An 18390-nucleotide genomic window follows, 5' to 3' on the forward strand; every position below is an offset into this window, starting at 1 on the left:
CCTCAATTTAGTATGATGTACCAGTCCCCTCCTCCTACCCTCCATTGCCCAATTCTATGCCCCATCATTGACCTCCTGCTTAAACTCTGTGCTTAGCTTGCTGCCCCTATTCTCCTTCAACCCTGCCCTCCGATGTCTTTGTGCATGCCCCTGCTCCATCCTTTTTGCCCACCATGTTCCATGGACCTGCCACTCCTATCTACTCTGAGTGTTCTGTTGAGCTGCCACTCCCCTCCCACCTGCCTAGCATTGTCAGATGACTGTAACCTGTCCCTGCCACCTCCACCCTGCCTGTCCACATGCCATGCCCCTATCCTCTTCCTCCTGTCCTACATGGTCCATTGTACTGCCACACCCTTCTGCCCTCCCTGGTCTGTTGTGCTGCAACTGCTCCTCCTGCCTGTCCCGTGCGGTCAGTTGTGAGGCCCCTTCCCCTGAACTTTCTTGTCTGTGCACAGGTCCTGACCCTCCCTTCTATCCTCCATCATCCTTTGTGCATGCCCCTGCACCCTCCTTCTTGCCCATCATAGCCATTGTGCTGCCACTAACCCTCCCACTTGCCATGCATGGTCTTCTGTGCTGCCATGGCTCCTCCCACCTTACCTGTGTGGTCAGTTAGCTGCCCCTGACCCCCTCCCACCTTCCCTCCATGGTCTGTGTGTATGCCATCCCAGTCTCACTGTTGCTCTTCATGGTGTGTCTTGCTTCTAGTGCCCATCCTGCCTGACCTCCATGGCTATCTTGCTGCTCCTGCCCTGCCCCCTTGCCCCCAGCCCTCTGTTTACATGTGAAGACCCCTACTCCCTCCCTCCTGGCTTGTCTGTTCCATTGTAATGCCCCTGATCCGTCCCTCCTGCCCTTTATGGTCTGTTATGCTGCAGCTTTCTCTCCTGTCTGTCCATTATGGTCAGCTAGCTACCATTGCCTCTTGCCCCTCTGTTCTCTGTTGTCCATGTGCATGGTCCTGTCCTCTCCCTCTTGCTTTCTATGGATTGTTGTGCTGCACTCCCGTCCCACATGCCCTGTGTGGTGTATTGTGCTGCTGCAAACCCTGATGCCTGCCCTGCAGGGTCAGTTTGGTGCACCTCTCCATGTCCCTCCTGTCCTCTGTTATCCGAGTCCATGTCCCTACCCCAATTCCTCCTGCCTACCATGATCCAATGTACCATACTTGCGAACATTTTGAACTTGGTAAGAGGGAGATTTTGAAAAAAAACTAGGGTATTGATTTTCCCCTTTGAGTTACATTAAAAAAGAGGAGATTGTAGACAGGAGACAGATCAAATAAAGCCCATTTGAGCTTAGAAACATTGGACGTTTCCTGGCTGAATCGGGTCTGTTGGCATGTATGGTTGTACTACCATTGTCTCTTCCTTCTGCCCACAATGGTCTATTACATTGCCACAGCCTCTCTTGCAAGTCCTGTATTGTTGCCCCAGCCCCCCTTTCCACTGCCCTCCATAGTCTGTTGTGCTGCCACGGCCCTTCCTGCCTGCTCAGTGTGGTTAAATTGTTGCCTTTGCACCCTCCTACCTGCCTTCAATTTTCAGAGTCCGTGCCCCTGGCCTCTGCCTCTCAACAGTATCCTAATGAACAACTAAATTGCTAACATTCTATATTTATTACAAAAGTGTGGAACGCCTGACGTCATCTTGATGTAATCAAAACTGTAATACCTAGAGCATTTCCTTTAGAAATTACATATATGAGAGGGTCTTATTGGCATCACAATTATGGTTAGTGCTCTAAAAGACTAAAATAAGGACATATTTTCTGAGTTTTCAAATAGCGACAGAGCACTTTTAAATTATTTGTTATCTTTATGTTTTTTTATCCAGTTGACCACTTGATTAAATGTTGCACTTAGGGAGAGGATGTGGTGTTACTTCCAGAACTGCAGACTTTGCAACTGGGGAGCCAGGTTGGAGTTTCTGCTTCAGCTCGACATTCCGTGGTTCTGGTCAAATCACTTAGTCTCCCCATGTCTACAACCAAAATGAATTTGTTCTTGTGTGATGTAACCAATGCTCATGTAAAGCACTCCAATACCTGACAAGTCTGCACTATATAACACTGCAAAAACACAAAATAATAAGTGTTTTGCACACGTCTGTCATTGGGCTATATTTGGGCTACATCTGGGTGATTTTGGGCTACATTTGGGCTCTTTTGTCTCCGGTGGCCATCTTGGGAGATTTATTTGTTATGAAGTTTCCTAATTTCCTCATGTACTGCAGTCTCCTCAGTAGGAAATGCTTTCAGTTTTTTACTTTGATTCCATCATGAAGGTATTCAGATATGTCACACATTTGCCATAAATTCTGAAAGTTAGCACTCTAGTTGCTCATTAGATCACTGTAGTAAAACTACTGTTCACCATGGAAGTCTGCTCCTGGTATTAAAAGTGCATGTTTCAGTCTGCATGTCAGAATTTTTTAATGAAATAGAAGAGGATTTGAGAAGTCACTCAAAATGTGCCCTCATTTTCTTTCTTCAGCATTAATCATAATTTCTATGGCAAAATGAACCCCCTCATTGTGTTCCTTTTTAAATTAAATGTTTTAAGTGTTACCAGTTTATTCCAATCAAGATGGCTTCAGGTGTGCCATACTTTTGTCATAATGAAGACAGTAAGCGCTCTAGTTGTTTTTAAGAACACTCTGGGACATTCTGTCATTGGGCTATACTTGGGCTACATCTGGGTGATATTTGGGCTACATTTGGGCTCTTTTGTCTCTGGTGGCCATCTTGGGAGACTTATTTGTTATGAAGTTTCCTAATTTCCTCATTTAGTGCAGTCTCCTCAGTAGGAAATACTTTCAGTTTTTTACTTTGATTCCATCAAGAAGGCATTCAGATGTGTCACACATTTGCCATAAATTCAGAATGTTAGCACTCTTTTTGCTCATTAGATCACTGTAGTAAAGCTACTGCTCACCAGGGAAAACTGCTGCTGGTATTGAAAGTGCATGTTTCAGTCTGCATGTCAGAATTTTTTTATGAAATAAAAGAGGATTTCAGAAGTCAAAATGTGCCCTAGTTTTTCTTTCTGCAGCACTAATAATACTTGTTATGGAAAAATGAACCCCCTCATTTTGTTCCTTTTTAAATTAAATGTTTTAAGAGTTACCACTTTAATCCAAGCAAGATGGCTTCAGGTGTGCCACACGTTTATCATAAGTAGGACTGTTAGCGCTCTAGTTTTTCTTGGAACACTCTGGGAAGCTGCAGTAGAACACAAAGGAATCAGCTGACAGTCTCTGCCCTTGTTGGATGTACATGTTTTACTGAGAATGTCAGACTTCATTCTCACATGACTGAGAAAGATAATGTGAATTTACAGAAAATAAGCTCTCAGTTTAGCTTATAGATCACCTTCCAAACCTCTGTGGGAAAAGCATGAGAAAATATTTTTCTCTCAATCATGATATCCCAGCAGAAGGCTTTTTCACATGGTGAAATCACCTTAGAACATACCACAATTCCTAAAATGAGTATGGTACCATCAACAAATGATTTATAATGTAACTAAAGTCTTAAAACCTTCTATTAACTGCAATGCTTTTTAATGAGGTGCTATCATGTATATTGGTCCCAAGATGGCTGCCAACACTTCTTGGATGAAGTGCTGACAGCCAATCAGATCTCAGGATGAGATATGTGGTTAGGCTCCGCCCACATATATATATGATTTTACTTTTGATTTTCTCAGGAACTACTGAACAGATTGACACTAGACCTGCAAAAGGCACTTCCCTGAGCTGAGGACTACCTCTCTGCCAAATTTCAAGTAATTCTGTTCAGCCGTTCGGGCTGTACCTTGGACTAAAGGTCCCTATGGAAAATTGCATGGGGAAAACGCATTTTGGGACCCCCCTTTTTTCTCAGCCCCCGCTTGACGAATCCCCCCGAGACTTTCAGAGTAGGAGCGGAGCGCCCCACCTATTTTGAAAATTTCGCGAGGATTCGTCAACCGGCGCCAAAGTTATTCCAAATAGAATGTTGCGGATTTCCTATGGAAACACGGTCCTAACTATAACTATCTACTGGCGACCAACAGTAGATAACATCTATATCTATATATATATATATTACCTACTGGCGGTCGCAAGTAGGTAGTTATAGTTAGGACCCTGTTTCCATAGGAAATCCGCAACATTCTATTTTGAATAACTTTGGCGCCTGTTGACGAATCCTCGCGAATTTCTCAAAATAGGTGGGGCGCTACGCTCCGCTCCTACCCTGAAAGTCTCGGGGGCATTCGTCAAGCGGGGGCTGAGATAAAAGGGGGGTCCCAAAACGCGTTTTTCCCATGCATTTTTCCATAGGACCTTTAGACAGGGCTACAGCCCGAACGGCTGAACAGAATTACTAGAAATTTGGCAGAGAGGTAGTCCTCAGGTCACGGAAGTGCCTTTTGTAGGTTTGGTGTAAATCTTTTCAGTAGATTCTGAGAAAATAGCCTTTAAATCAATATATATATCTGAGCCAGCTTACGGTACGCTTACCGTAAGCTTACCGTACGCGTACGGTGGCGTGCGCGAGCGCGATTCTGATTGGCTGTTACATCTAAGTAAACATTCGAATCGGTCGAAACCAGGAAGCGGCGGCCGCCATTTTCTCTCTCGCACTCTGAGGGGGGGCTGTAAACAAAGGCAAAAAACATATAAAGGGGCTGTTTAGACAGCGCCCATGCACATAGCCATGTTAGTTGAGTCCTCAAAGATCCCCCAAGGCCAAAAACGGTAAATTTTTATTTTTTGAAAATTTCGCCGATTACGCTTACCGTACGCGTACGGTGCGCTTACGCTAAAAATTTTAATAAAAAAAAAAAAACACTCTCTGTGCATGGCATATTATTGTCATCACTTACAAATTAAATTTAACAGATTACCTATCACAAGGAAGCGCATAATATGTCCTCCATGTGCGCACGGTGCGTAACGTGGGCTACGCGCACCGCGTGCCCACCGTGCGTGCACGGCACTAACTGCGTAAAGTGGGCGCGCGGTGCGCGAAGCGCACCGTGTGCTCACTGTGCGCGCACGGTGCGCGAATTTCACCGTGCGCGCACGGAACTAACTGCGTTAAGTGGGCGCGCACGCCACGAATGGCGTAAAGTAACTTAGCATTTAAAAAACCGTACAAATTCACTGAAAAAACCATAGGTTTCACACACGTTATAGTTAGGAATTAGCATTTAAAAAACCTTGCAAATTCACTGAAAAAACCATAGGTTTCACACATGTTATAGTTAGCGGAAATTTTACTGATAAAAAACCAATGAAATTCCCCCGTTATAGTTAGTGCAGGCAACTATAACTCACGCAACCGCAATCTTCTGCTGATGACATATGTGTGTTTATGAAAAAAAAATATTTGTAATATATGTATAGCTAAAAATGTATGGAAGAAGACATGGGCAAATAAGTGTCTAAATACAGTATTAGCATCAGCAGAGGATTGCGGTCGCGTGAGTTATAGTTGCCTGCACTAACTATAACGGGGGAATTTCATTGGTTTTTTATCAGTAAAATTTCCCTAACTATAACATGTGTGAAACCTATGGTTTTTTCAGTGAATATATATATATATATATATATATTACCTACTGGCGGTCGCCAGTAGGTAGTTATAGTTAGGACCACGTTTCCATAGGAAATCCTCAACATTCTATTTTGAATAACTTTGGCGCCGGTCGACGAATCCTCGCGAATTTTTCAAAATAGGTGGGGCGCTACGCTCCGCTCCTACCCTGAAAGTCTCGGGGGGATTCGTCAAGCGGGGGCTGAGATAAAAGGGGGGTCCCAAAACGCGTTTTTCCCATGCATTTTTCCATAGGACCTTTAGACAGGGCTACAGCCCGAACGGCTGAACAGAATTACTAGAAATTTGGCAGAGAGGTAGTCCTCAGGTCAAGGAAGTGCCTTTTGTAGGTTTGGTGTAAATCTGTTCAGTAGATTCTGAGAAAATAGCCTTTAAATCAATATATATATCTGAGCCAGCTTACGGTGCGCTTACGGTACGCTTACCGTACGCGTACGGTGGCGTGCGCGAGCGCGATTCTGATTGGCTCTTAGATCTTAGTAAACATTCGAATCGGCCGAAACCAGGAAGCGGCGACCGCCATTTTCTCTCTCGCACTGAGAGTTAGGTTGTAAAATAAAGCCAAAAAACATGTAAAGGGGCTGTTTAGACAGCTCCCACACACATAGCCATGTTGAGGGAGTCCCCAAAGAGCCCCCAAGGCCGAAAATGCAATTTTTATTTTTTCGCTAATTTCGCCGATTATGCTTACCGTACGCGTACGGTAAAAAATTATAAAAAAAAAAAAACTATCCACACTCTCCCCACCCCGTGTACAATTGGTGGCCGCTGGCCACCAATTGTGCATGGCTTATCAGAGGTGTGATAAACTAGAATATTTTAAACAAAAATAATAAAAGAAAAAATTATCCACACTCTCTCCACCCCGTGTGCAAATGGTGCCTGAAGGGCACCATTTGTGCATGGCTTATAAAAATTACGAAAAATTAAAATATTACCTTTCAAAACGAAGTGCATCATATGTCCTCCATGTGCGCACGGTGCGCGAAGCGCATCGTGCGTACATGGCCCATCTAGCGTAAAGTGGGCGCGCGGTGCCCACCGTGCGTGCACGGCACTAACTGCGTAAAGTGGGCGCGCGGTGCGCAGTGCGCGAAGCGCACCGCGTGCTTACGGTGCGCGAAGCGCACCGTGCGCGCACGGAACGAACTGCGTTAAGTGGGCGCGCACGCCACGAATGGCGTAAAGTAACTTAGCATTTAAAAAAACGTACAAATTCACTGAAAAAACCATAGGTTTCACACGTTATAGTTAGGAATTAGCATTTAAAAAACCTTGCAAATTCACTGAAAAAACCATAGGTTTCACACATGTTATAGTTAGCGGAAATTTTACTGATAAAAAACCAGTGAAATTCCCCCGTTATAGTTAGTGCAGGCAACTATAACTCACGCGACCGCAATCTTCTGCTGATGACATATGTGTCTTTATGAAAAAAAAATATTTGTAATATATGTATAGCTAAAAATGTATGGAAGAAGACATGGGCAAATAAGTGTCTAAATACAGTATTAGCATCAGCAGAGGATTGCGGTCGCGTGAGTTATAGTTGCCTGCACTAACTATAACGGGGGAATTTCACTGGTTTTTTATCAGTAAAATTTCCGCTAACTATAACATGTGTGAAACCTATGGTTTTTTCAGTGAATATATATATATATATACACACCACACACACACACACACATTACCTACTGGCAGTCGCCAGTAGGTAGTTATAGTTAGGACCTATTTTCCATAGGAAATCCGCAACATTCTATTTGGAATATCGTTAGCGTCGATTGGTGAATCTTCGCAAAATTTTCCACACTTTTGGCCAGCTCTGGTCCGCCCCTATCCTGAAAATTTCACAGTGATTCGTCAAGCGGGGGCCGAGAAAAGAGGGGGGTCTCATAACACGTTTTCCCCATGCATTTTCCCATAGGACCTGTTGACGCAGCTACAGCTCGAACTGCTGAACGGAATTACACCAAATTTGGCAAAAAGGTAGCTCTTGGTTCAGAGTCGTGCCTTTTGGTTGAATGGTGTAAATCCGTTCAGTAGTTCCTAAGAAAATCAAAAGTAAAATCACATATATATCCGGGCGGTGCCTAACCACACATCTCATCGTTAGATCTGATTGGCTGTCAGCACTTCATCCAAGAAGTGTTGGCAGCCATCTTGGGACCAATATACATCATAGCACCTCATTAAAAAGCATTGCAGTTAATAGAATGTTCTAAGACTTTAGTTACATTATAAATCATTTGTTGATGGTACCATATTCATTTTAGGAATTGTGGTGTGTTCTAAGGTGATTTTACCATGTGAAAAAGCCTTCTGCTGGGATATCATGAATCATGTTTGATAGAAAACTATTTTCTCATTCTTTTCCCACAGAGGTTTGGAAGGTGATCTATAAGCTAAACTGACAGCATATTTTCTGTAAATTCACATTATCTTTCTCAGGCATGTGACAATGAAGTCTGACATTCTCAGTAAAACATGTACATCCAACAAGGGCAGAGAGACTGTCAGTTGATTCATTTGTGTTCTACTGCAGCTTCCCAGAGTGTTCTAAAGAACAACTAGAGTGCTAACAGTCCTACTTATGACAAACGTATTGCACACCTGAAGCCATCTTGATTGGAATAAAGTGGTAATTCTTAAAATATTTAATTTAAAAAGGAACAAAAGAAGAGGGTTTATTTTGCCATAGAAAGTATGATTAGTGCTGCAGAAAGAAAAATTAGGGCACATTTTGACTTCTCAAATCCTCTTCTATTTCATTAAAAAATTCTGACATACAGACTGAAACATGCACTTTTAATACCAGCAGCAGACTTACACGGTGAGCAGTAGCTTTACTACAGTGATCTAATGAGCAACTAGAGTGCTAACATTCAGAATTTATGGCAAATTTGTGACATATCTGAATACCTTCTTGATGGAATCAAAGTAAAAAAATGAAAGCATTTCCTACTGAGGAGACTGCAGTAAATGAGGAAATTAGGAAACTTCATAACAAATAAATCTCCCAAGATGGCCACCAGAGACAAAAGAGCCCAAATGCAGCACAAATATCACCCAGATGTAGCCCACATGTAGCCCAATGACAGAAGTGTGCAAAACACTTTTTATTTTTTGTGTATTTGCAGTTTTATGTAGTGTAGACTTGTCAAGTATTGGAGTGCTTTACATGAGCATTGGTTACATCACACAAGAACAAATTCATTTTGGTTGTAGACATGGGGAGATTAAGTGATTTGACCAGAATCACAGAATGTCGAGCTGACACAGAAACTCCAACCTGGTTCCCCAGTTGCAAAGTCTGCAGCTCTGAAAGTAACACCACATCCTCTTCCCCTAAGTGCAACATTTAATCAAGTGGTCAACTGGATAAAAAAACATAAAGATAACAAATAATTTAAAAGTGCTTTGTCGCTATTTGAAAACTCAGAAAATATGTCCTCATTTTAGTTTTTTAGAGCACTAATCATAATTTTGATGCAAATAAGACCCTCTCATATATGTAATTTCTAAAGGAAATGCTCTAGGTATTACAGTTTTGATTACATCAAGATGACGTCAGGCGTTCCACACTTTTGTAATAAATATAGAATGTTAGCAATCTAGTTGTTCATTAGGATACTGTTGAGAGGCAGAGGCCAGGGGCACGGACTCTGAAAATTGAAGGCAGGTAGGAGGGTGCAAAGGCAACAATTTGACCACACTGAGCAGGCAGGAGGGCAGTGGTAGCACAACAGACTATGGAGTGCAGTGGAAAGGGGGGCAGGGGCAACAAACCAACAATACAGGACTGGCAAGAGAGGCTGTGGCAATATAATAGACCATTGTGGGCAGAAGGAAGAGGCAGTGGAAGTACAACCATACATGCCAACAGACCAGATTCAGCCAGGAAACGTCCAATGTTTTTAAGCTCAAATGGGCTTTATTTGATCTGTCTCCTGTCTACAATCTCCTCTTTTTCAATGTAACTCAAAGGGGAAAATCAATACCCCAGTTTTTTTTCAAAATCTCCCTCTTACCAAGTTCAAAATGTTCGCAAGTATGGTACATTGGATCATGGAAGGCAGGAGGAATTGGGGTAGGGACATGGACTTGGATATCAGAGGACAGGAGGGACATGGAGAGGTGCACCAAACTGACCCTACAGGGCAGGCATCAGGGTTTGCAGCAGCACAATACACCACACAGGGCATGCAGGACGGGAGTGCAGCACAACAATCCATAGAAAGCAATAGGGAGGGGACAGGACCATGCACATGGACAACAGAGGGGAAAGAGGCAATGGTAGCTAGCTGACCATAATAGACAGACAGGAGAGAAAGCTGCAGAATAACAGACCATAAAGGGCAGGAGGGACTGATCAGGGGCATTACAATGGAACAGACAAGCCAGGAGGGAGGGAATAGGGGTCTGCACATGGAAACAGAGGGCTGGGGGCAAGGGGGCAGGGCAGGAGTAGCAAGATGACCCTGGAGGTCAGGCAGGATGGGCACTAGAAGCAAGACACACCATGGAGAGCAACAGTGAGACTATGACGGCATACACACAGACCATGGAGGGAAGGTGGGAGGGGGTCAGGGGCAGCTAGCTGACCACACAGGGAAGGTGGGAGGGGCCGTGGCAGCACAGAAGACCATGCATGGCAAGAGGGAGGGTTAGTGGCAGCACAATGGCTATGATGGGCAAGAGGAGGGTGCAGGGGCATGCACAAAGGACCATGGAGAATAGAAGGGAGGGTCAGGACCTGGGCACAGACAAGAGAGTTCAGGGGAAGGGGCCTCACAACAGACTACGCGGGGCAGACAGGAGGAGCAGTTGCAGCACAACAGACCAGGGAGGGCAGAAGGGTGTAGCAGTAAAATGGACCATGGAGGACAGGAGGAAGGGGATAGGGGATAGGGGCATGGAATGTGGACAGGCAGGGTGGAGGTGGCAGGGACAGGTTACAGTCATTTGACAATGCTAGGCAGCTGGGAGGGGAGTGGCAGCTCAACAGAACACTCAGAGTAGATAGGAGTGGCAGGTCCATGGAACATGGTGGGCAAAAAGGATGGAGCAGGGGCATGCACAAAGACATGGGAGGGCAGGGGGAAGGAGAGTAGGGGCAGCAAGCTAAGCGCAGAGGCTAAGCAGGAGGTCAATGATGGAGCATAAAATTGGGCAATGGAGGGCAGGAGGAGTGGACTGGTACATCATGCTAAATGGAGGGCAGTGGCAGTGCTCCAGCGTGGAGTGCAAAATCCCTCCCTTCGTCACAGACCAAAGATCTCACATACACATATTATCCATACGTTCGCTGGTGGGGCCCATAACACCAACATTCACTCACCATTAATCTGTGTTTCTTGGGAGGCGATTATCTTCCAAACGCTGGTATGAGAAGGAAATACCACTTTACCCTAATGAGTGACAATTTCTACACAACCTTCTTATACTCATTAGGCCCTGAACTTCACCTTTAGTATTCCTCTCATAAATCGGGATGGATCAGTTAGTTGCTGGTTTAGCTTAAATTCTAATTCTCTAATTAACCTTTTCGTTAACACATTTCAATGAATAAACAACCCAACTCATTTCTGTAGATGTTCAATTTCAATCTTTATATTAATATTGCAAATTAAATCATTCATTTGATCAAGTTGCCATTCATATTTACCTATTCTGGCTAATTGTCGTCCTCTATGTCAAATCTGGCAGTCTCGCGAATCTATGCCCATCAAATTTAGTAAGTTCAGTTCATCAGGAGTTTGGGCATTAATTCAGTCCATCAAAGATTCAGGCAAACAGCTGTCCTGCAGTGTCACCATCCTCTCCGTCAGCATAACGTCAGGAAATCGAGAAGGGCCAGAAACAAACCCACACCAACCTCTCTATTCTACCATAATTTATAGTAAAAACATTGACAAATTGTATCGAAAATGGGTCTTCAAATGTTCTGATTGGTCAATTGAAATCGTCTGACAGGATTCCCACCAGAATAAAGTCTCTGAGGTCATTATACTTGATTGTTCCGGTTTTTAGAAGCACATTATTGTTCTTTCAGAAAAGCTGGCTTGTTTCCCAGGGCAACCTTGAAGGGTACAGTCTGGTTAGGGTCATGACGAGGCCACTGTAGCTGGCGTCAGCGCAGGCGCACTTCACCCAAGCCTTGTTCGGTGTCGGCAGTCGGGTTAGGCACCAAAGGCAGCCATTATACGATAGGCCCAAATGGTCAACTTAAGCAAAAGAAACACAAAACGTCATTAATACATAGACATGACTAAATAAATGTTATTCCCTCACTAATACCCATATGTGTGTATATTTATCTAGCATTAAGCAACACTCAAGCGGGTTTGTACTTACAAAATAAAGCACAAATCCCAAATACATCACAAAAGCGACATATATCATGCAATATTCTACTTGTCTATTGTTAGTATGCGTACATATTTTAGTTTACAAATTAATGAAGTCATGCAAAGCAATCCCACGTGTATTTCAGTCATTAATAAGGTTGATTAGTTAATTCCACTTCAATCCATTAATTCGATTACGATTAATTAATTAATCTAATTGGTAAACATGCAAAATGGGGTGGGTATACAACATTTTTGTATTACCCGCTCCCGCAATCCCCCCTTTGGTGATTTTATCACCATACCACCCAAAAATGTTGTTCTGTCTTACGGAATCTTTAAAATGTTTTCTTGCTCTTAATCATAATTCAGTTTCACCTACGTCTTCTCTTTTTGCTGATTCGTACATACTCTCCTTCCACTCCTCCAGTTCTATCTCCTCAATTTCCCTTTCTTGTTTCTTATCTTTTCTTTTTAATTTTTCGCTTTTTACTCTTTTCTTGTTTTTATCCTTCTTACAACAAAAACAACCTAATCTTATCACTAAAATTATGCAAATTACACATGTTAATGTAAACAATATTTTGCCTACATATGTACTACCAAGCTTTACTAAGAAATTTTTAATAGCAGCTATTTTCTTTCCAATCTTTTCCCAAACACCTTCAGCCTCCTGTGGTACTATTTCATCATGCAATTCAGTAATATTCTTAATATAAATTTTCAGGTCTTTGCTTTCGTCAGGAATGTAAGTATAACAATGTTGAACCTTCAGCATTCCACAGACTCCACCCTCTTTTGCCAATAATATATCAAGGGCAAGTCGATTTTGCATTACCATAGCACGCATGGTAACCATTTCAGTGTTTACCAATAAAAATCCTCCAGCGGTGCTTGTTGACAAGCGATCCACTCCTGTTGATCATTTTCTAATTTTGTTTGCATTCAGAGTTATTCCCACTGCAGGTATCAATGCTTCAAAAATGTCACCTACAATTTCTGCCCAGGATTCTCTCTTACTCCGCGCTAAATGATTACTTAAACTATGTTCACCATTTTCTCCTCTATCCATATGAAAATTTTTCGGAAAGACCAGGCCTACGTAACATGTGCCATACCAATGGTCTGGCAAACGATAATATGCCCTGTTCCCACAAATAAAATATAATCCAGGAAAGACTGGATCTTTACCACCTTTAAATCCCCATCCACCCATGATTCGATATGTATTATGGCACTCACTATTACCTAGAAAATAATTATCACACACAGTTTGATTCCTTCGAATGCAAAATTTCCCTTTCTGTGGCTAATCTAAAGCTATAGTTGGACAAGCTTCTCCTTTCAAATATTTTTCTTTCTCTATATCCCAGACTGTTTTCTCCACATTCCCTTCTGCTGCCTTTCTTTGCATTTTCAATCTCCTTTCTTCAACCATGTCTAAGAATGTCTTTTCCTCCTTCGTCAAATTGCATGTCAAATTGTTTCTAAAAATATACTCTAATGTTAGTTCTTTAGTTTCTAAGAAAAATTCACCTAATACCCTAGCAGGTTTCACTTTGTTTAATTTATTATAACAAGGCACTTGCGCAAAAATGTTATCTACATCTGAAAAATAATATTCTAATTTCCCTGTCTGATAAAATAAACTAGCTATTACACTACATGTTATTCCATACGTTGCCGGGAGGTGATGATAAGTCACTCCTTCAGAAACAGATGCAGGTAACTGCATACATACGTAGCAGTCCCGTACGTCCATTGTCTTTACAAATTCATACAATAATTTTGAAAACACGTTATTAGAAAAATCTGTTATTGACCTGTCTTTATGCAAATAATTATTATCTATTCTAGTTGGAACTACCTTTGTAATTTTCCCTATATTAGTTTTGTTCTCACTATGTCCTTCTAATGTATCTACAGTGACCTTAAAAGAAATGGGAAGAGCAAGGATGCTCCATAAAAGCATTAATAATCTTGTACAACAACAACACATTTTACACCATCTTTTCATGAATGTACATCTACCTTTGCTACTATCTATGTTAGCCATCTTTGTTAAAATGGACCGTGTCTTTTGACTTAGCCTCTTTCACTTCACAACTAGTTTTCGAACCTAAGGCTCTAACACCTATTTGGTTCTACCAGCCTCTATCTTCTGATTTAATTTCTTGTTTTCTTCATCAACAGTTTTCTTGGTTTATTCAGTTTGGCATCTCATCATTCTTCACTTTCCTCTCGTCATCCAAATACAGAATTTCCTGAACTTCCGTTTCTTCTTCTCCAGTGTCGGACAAGAGAACTCTCAGGATTTCCGATTCTACTTCTTCTTCAACCACTTTCAGTACAGCCTCATCTGGATTTCCTTGACTATCTGTCTCTTCTCCCTTTTCAGGCAGAGCCACGTACGTCCATTCCGGTGACTTATACTTCTGGTTAGGTTTCCTTGTTCTTTTACTCTCTTTATCCTCAGTTATTTCGTCTTCTTTTGATTTTTCTTGACTTGTCACTTCATTCACCTGTTCAGCTCTTGGTGAATTCGCTCGTGTCAGTCGATATCTCAGTTTCCTTATTTTATTGGGCCAAACGTCATCTCTTGCAACTCTTTTTACTTTACTCCCTTTGTCATTCTTTTCATTCCTCCAAGCTCTCTTTCTTAGAACTCGACCTTCAGGTATTTCATTTTCACTCTCTTCAGACTCTGTCTCAACTTGCTTTGTCTTTTCAACAACTTCTTCTTCCACCGCTTGTTTTGTTTTCCCTACTTCTGTCCCTCCTCGAATCTCCGACACGCAATCTTCCTGCTGGCTACTTGTCCCTTCACCTAACTGGATGTTGCAGTTCCCTACACCTCCTCGGGGGTCTTCCGCAGAAATCTCTCCCTCTCTCTCTGTACCTGTCCCATGTTCACTTAAATTTGTTATTTCAGGTGGAATTTCTCTCAGTCTCTCATCTGGTACTTCCTTTTCACAAATTTCTCTTATTGTTTCTTCAGTACTCTTTCCTCTTTTCTTTCTGTGTTCTTTTTTAGAACCCTGCGCTTCTTGCTCGTTTCCAGAATCGCTGGATTCAGAAATCTGCAATCTTCTTCTCAGAGAGCTACTTCTGGGGACCAAAGCTGGACTTGGTTCTATTTCCTCCCTTTCAGAGTTTTCTCGTGTCTTTGACCCTTCGTCATCTGACTCAGTACTTGATTCTCATTAATCAAAGTATTCTTTTCCCGTGCTGTCCACCGGATTCGGAATTCTCAATGTGTGACTTGCATGGATCCAGTTTTTCAGTCCAGCACACTTCACAGCTGTTGTCGTGGTCAGAATGACTTCTCGTGGTTTTCCCTACCTTGGGACCAAACAATTTCTTCTTCTGTGGATCTTTATCCTTACCCAGTCACCTGGGCTCAGATCATGGCCTGGCTTCTTTTCAAGTGTGGTGGCATCTGCTCCAACCTGATGAAACACAGAATGAACTGCGTCAGCCAGGCCTTTACAGTATTCCAACACCATGTCATCAGTTATAGTCATCAGCTTGTTGACTGGTATAAACACATGTCTCATCGCACGTCCCATGATTATTTCATGAGGACTCAATCCTGTTGTTCTGTCTGGAATTGACCTAATAGTCATAAGTACCAGAGGCAAGACATCAGGCCATTTCATACCTGTGGCCAAACACATTTTCCCTATTCTATTTTTGATAGTACCATTCATCTGTTCAACCACACCAGAAGCCTCTGGTCGGTAGGCACAATGAAGTTTTTGTTGTACATTCAATGCTTCACAAATTAATCCTACAATCTCATTATAGAAATGTCCTCCTCAGTCTGACTCAATTGTCACTGGGAACCCGAACCTAGGGATGAACTCTCTCAGCAGTAACTTGGCCACTGTCATCCCATCATTTCTCCTTGTTGGAAATGCTTCCACCGACCTAGAGAATAGGCAGACCACAACCAAAACATACCTCAGTCTGTTACAGGGAGGCATCTCAATGAAATCTACTTGCATTCTGGTGAAAGGCCCTCCTTCCCGACCTATTGTTCCCAGACTCACTACTGTCTTCCTTCCAGGATTGTATTGCTGACATATTAGGCACCTTTGACAAAGACTTTCTGCTACAAGTCTGAATTTTGCATTGTACCAGGTCTGCTTAAATGACCTGATCATGGCATCTCTCCCTATATGTCCCTGGCCATGATACATCCGTGCCATGGTAGACATCATGCTATCAGGCATAACTGGTTTTCCATCTCTATAGACCCACACATGATCCCTTTCTCTTGCATCCACGCAGTACACACAGGCGACACACAAGGCACACTACAAAAAGAGACACTACACCAGTTTAGGTAAAAAGAACTTTTGTATTGTCCAAAACCACATGGTGTCAATAGGCAATCTCTGTACTGCGCCAACTGGCGCTCGGTTAACATTTACGGGGGGAATTATGTACAGGGCATGGCCAATCGGGCCCCTGCCGGAATCATTGCGACCTAGAAAACCATGAAAATAAATCCATCAGCCTCAATCCTGCAATAGAATACCTCAGGGCATAACATTAGGCGAAGGTCCGGAACACCTGTAATAAAACCATCCTGACATTTTCTTATGCATCACTGAGGCAGAAATTAGGGTAGGCAGTGCATCACACATCAAACCCTGGCATCTAAATCTAGCGCTGCACATAACAAATCAATGGTGCTTCACGTAGAGCCTGTTAACATAGCGCTGCACATAACAAATGACTAGCACTTTAACTCAGGCCTAGGAACATAGCGCTGCACATGGCAATTGAATAGCCCTGTAAACTTAGCAGATACACATAGCGCTGCACGCAGCAACTCAAAAGTACTTTAAATGTGGTATTTGACATAGCGCTTAAAACAGGGCATTTGACATATTCGCAGGTACATTGGCAGGAAGTCATTAGGCCTACTCTCATTGTCACAGTGCACGCATGGTAGCGCCCACAGTCTTTGCCTCCGACGCTGCCGATGCGCTGCTGGCGCCACTGCCCAGTCACCAGGGGCCTCTACATTCACAAGGACCCCCACAAGTGGTATCTGCGGGGAGTAATTAAACCTGGAGTTGGTGCGAGCCCCACTCCGGGGCTAGGGAAGGAAGAAACAGGCCCCAAAATATCGCCGTGGGTGTCCTCACTCCGGGGAGGGGCTTCAACACAATTTGTCTGGCTCGTTGCAGCTGCCCACTGCCAGTCGGGGCAGCTGAGGCACCAGGGCTGGCACAGACACTCTCGGTGTCTTCGGGGGAGGCCCCACGGGGGCGGGCACCGCCACTGTGCCCCGCTACTCCCCCCCTCCGCCGCTAACTGGCCCCACTCACCGGAGATTTTGCCGGACTTCACCCGGGCCCCAGGAGGGCACCCGGGACTTCGATAGTGCTCCCACTTCCCCACGGGCTTCGACCCGGCAGCAGGTGGCGCTCTCTGCACCTCCTGCGCGCTCCGCTTCTCGAAGCGCTTCTGGCCAGCCCCGCTCACCGCTCTTGGAATTCCTTCACCCGGGCCCCCTCCTGGGACCCGGGACTTCGAGGCAGCAGCGCGGGGAAGGCTCCCGCCTAGTTCCTTCTTCCGGGTGGCTACCGGCTGCGCTTGGGTCTTCACCCGGGCCCCCTCCTGGGACCCGGGACTCTTAGGCACCACTGCAGGGTTCTCCCAGATTCCCGGGAGCCCCGCTCACACACGCGGCCACTTCCTGCTTCAAGGGGGCGCGGCCGATGACGCGGCCAGCACCCCTGTTGCTGGGCAACGCGCGCTCGCGCGGCCCAGGCCCGGCACCTCCTCCAAACAGCGCCTGGGCGGCGGCGGTGATTTTTGTCAGTTCCTTCTTACGGGGGCAATACGGGGTAGGCTCCCGTGGAATTAGCCTACAAACCACGGGGTGGGCTCCCGCTGGTATAAGTCACCAACACCGCGTGGCGGCACACACACGGGGTGGGCTCCTGGTGTTATACATAAGCGCCGAGGCAGTTGGCACTCGCGCCGACGGCCGTATCACGTGGGGTGGGCTCCCGCGGCGCTAGCACTTCACCAATTCGTTCGGGCCACACAGAGCCCCTGTGCCATTGAGTATAGCGCTTCCTCGGCGCTAGGCAGTCCCACCAGCCAACACAGTCAATTCAAATATAGCGCTCACCAGCTATAGCGCTCTCCTTCCACAGGCAGCTTGAATTTAGCGCTCTCCCCCGGCAGGCAGCTTGTAAATATCGCTCTCTCTTTGCAGGCGGCTTGTAAATAGCGCTCTCTGGTTCCTGCCCCTTGGTTGAGGGTTTCTTGAGGGGGGAAGTTGCATTGGTGGCTGCAGGCGGACTAATTAGTCTCTGCCTATCGTCCCTGGATTCTCCCCTCGCCGGGCCAGATCAGTGGGTAATTCAGGATCCCTCACTCACTTGAAAGGCAGCACCTAAGCCCTGTCACT

This window comes from Triturus cristatus, chromosome 6 (assembly GCF_964204655.1).
Source record: "Triturus cristatus chromosome 6, aTriCri1.1, whole genome shotgun sequence".
Lineage (NCBI taxonomy): Eukaryota > Metazoa > Chordata > Amphibia > Caudata > Salamandridae > Triturus > Triturus cristatus.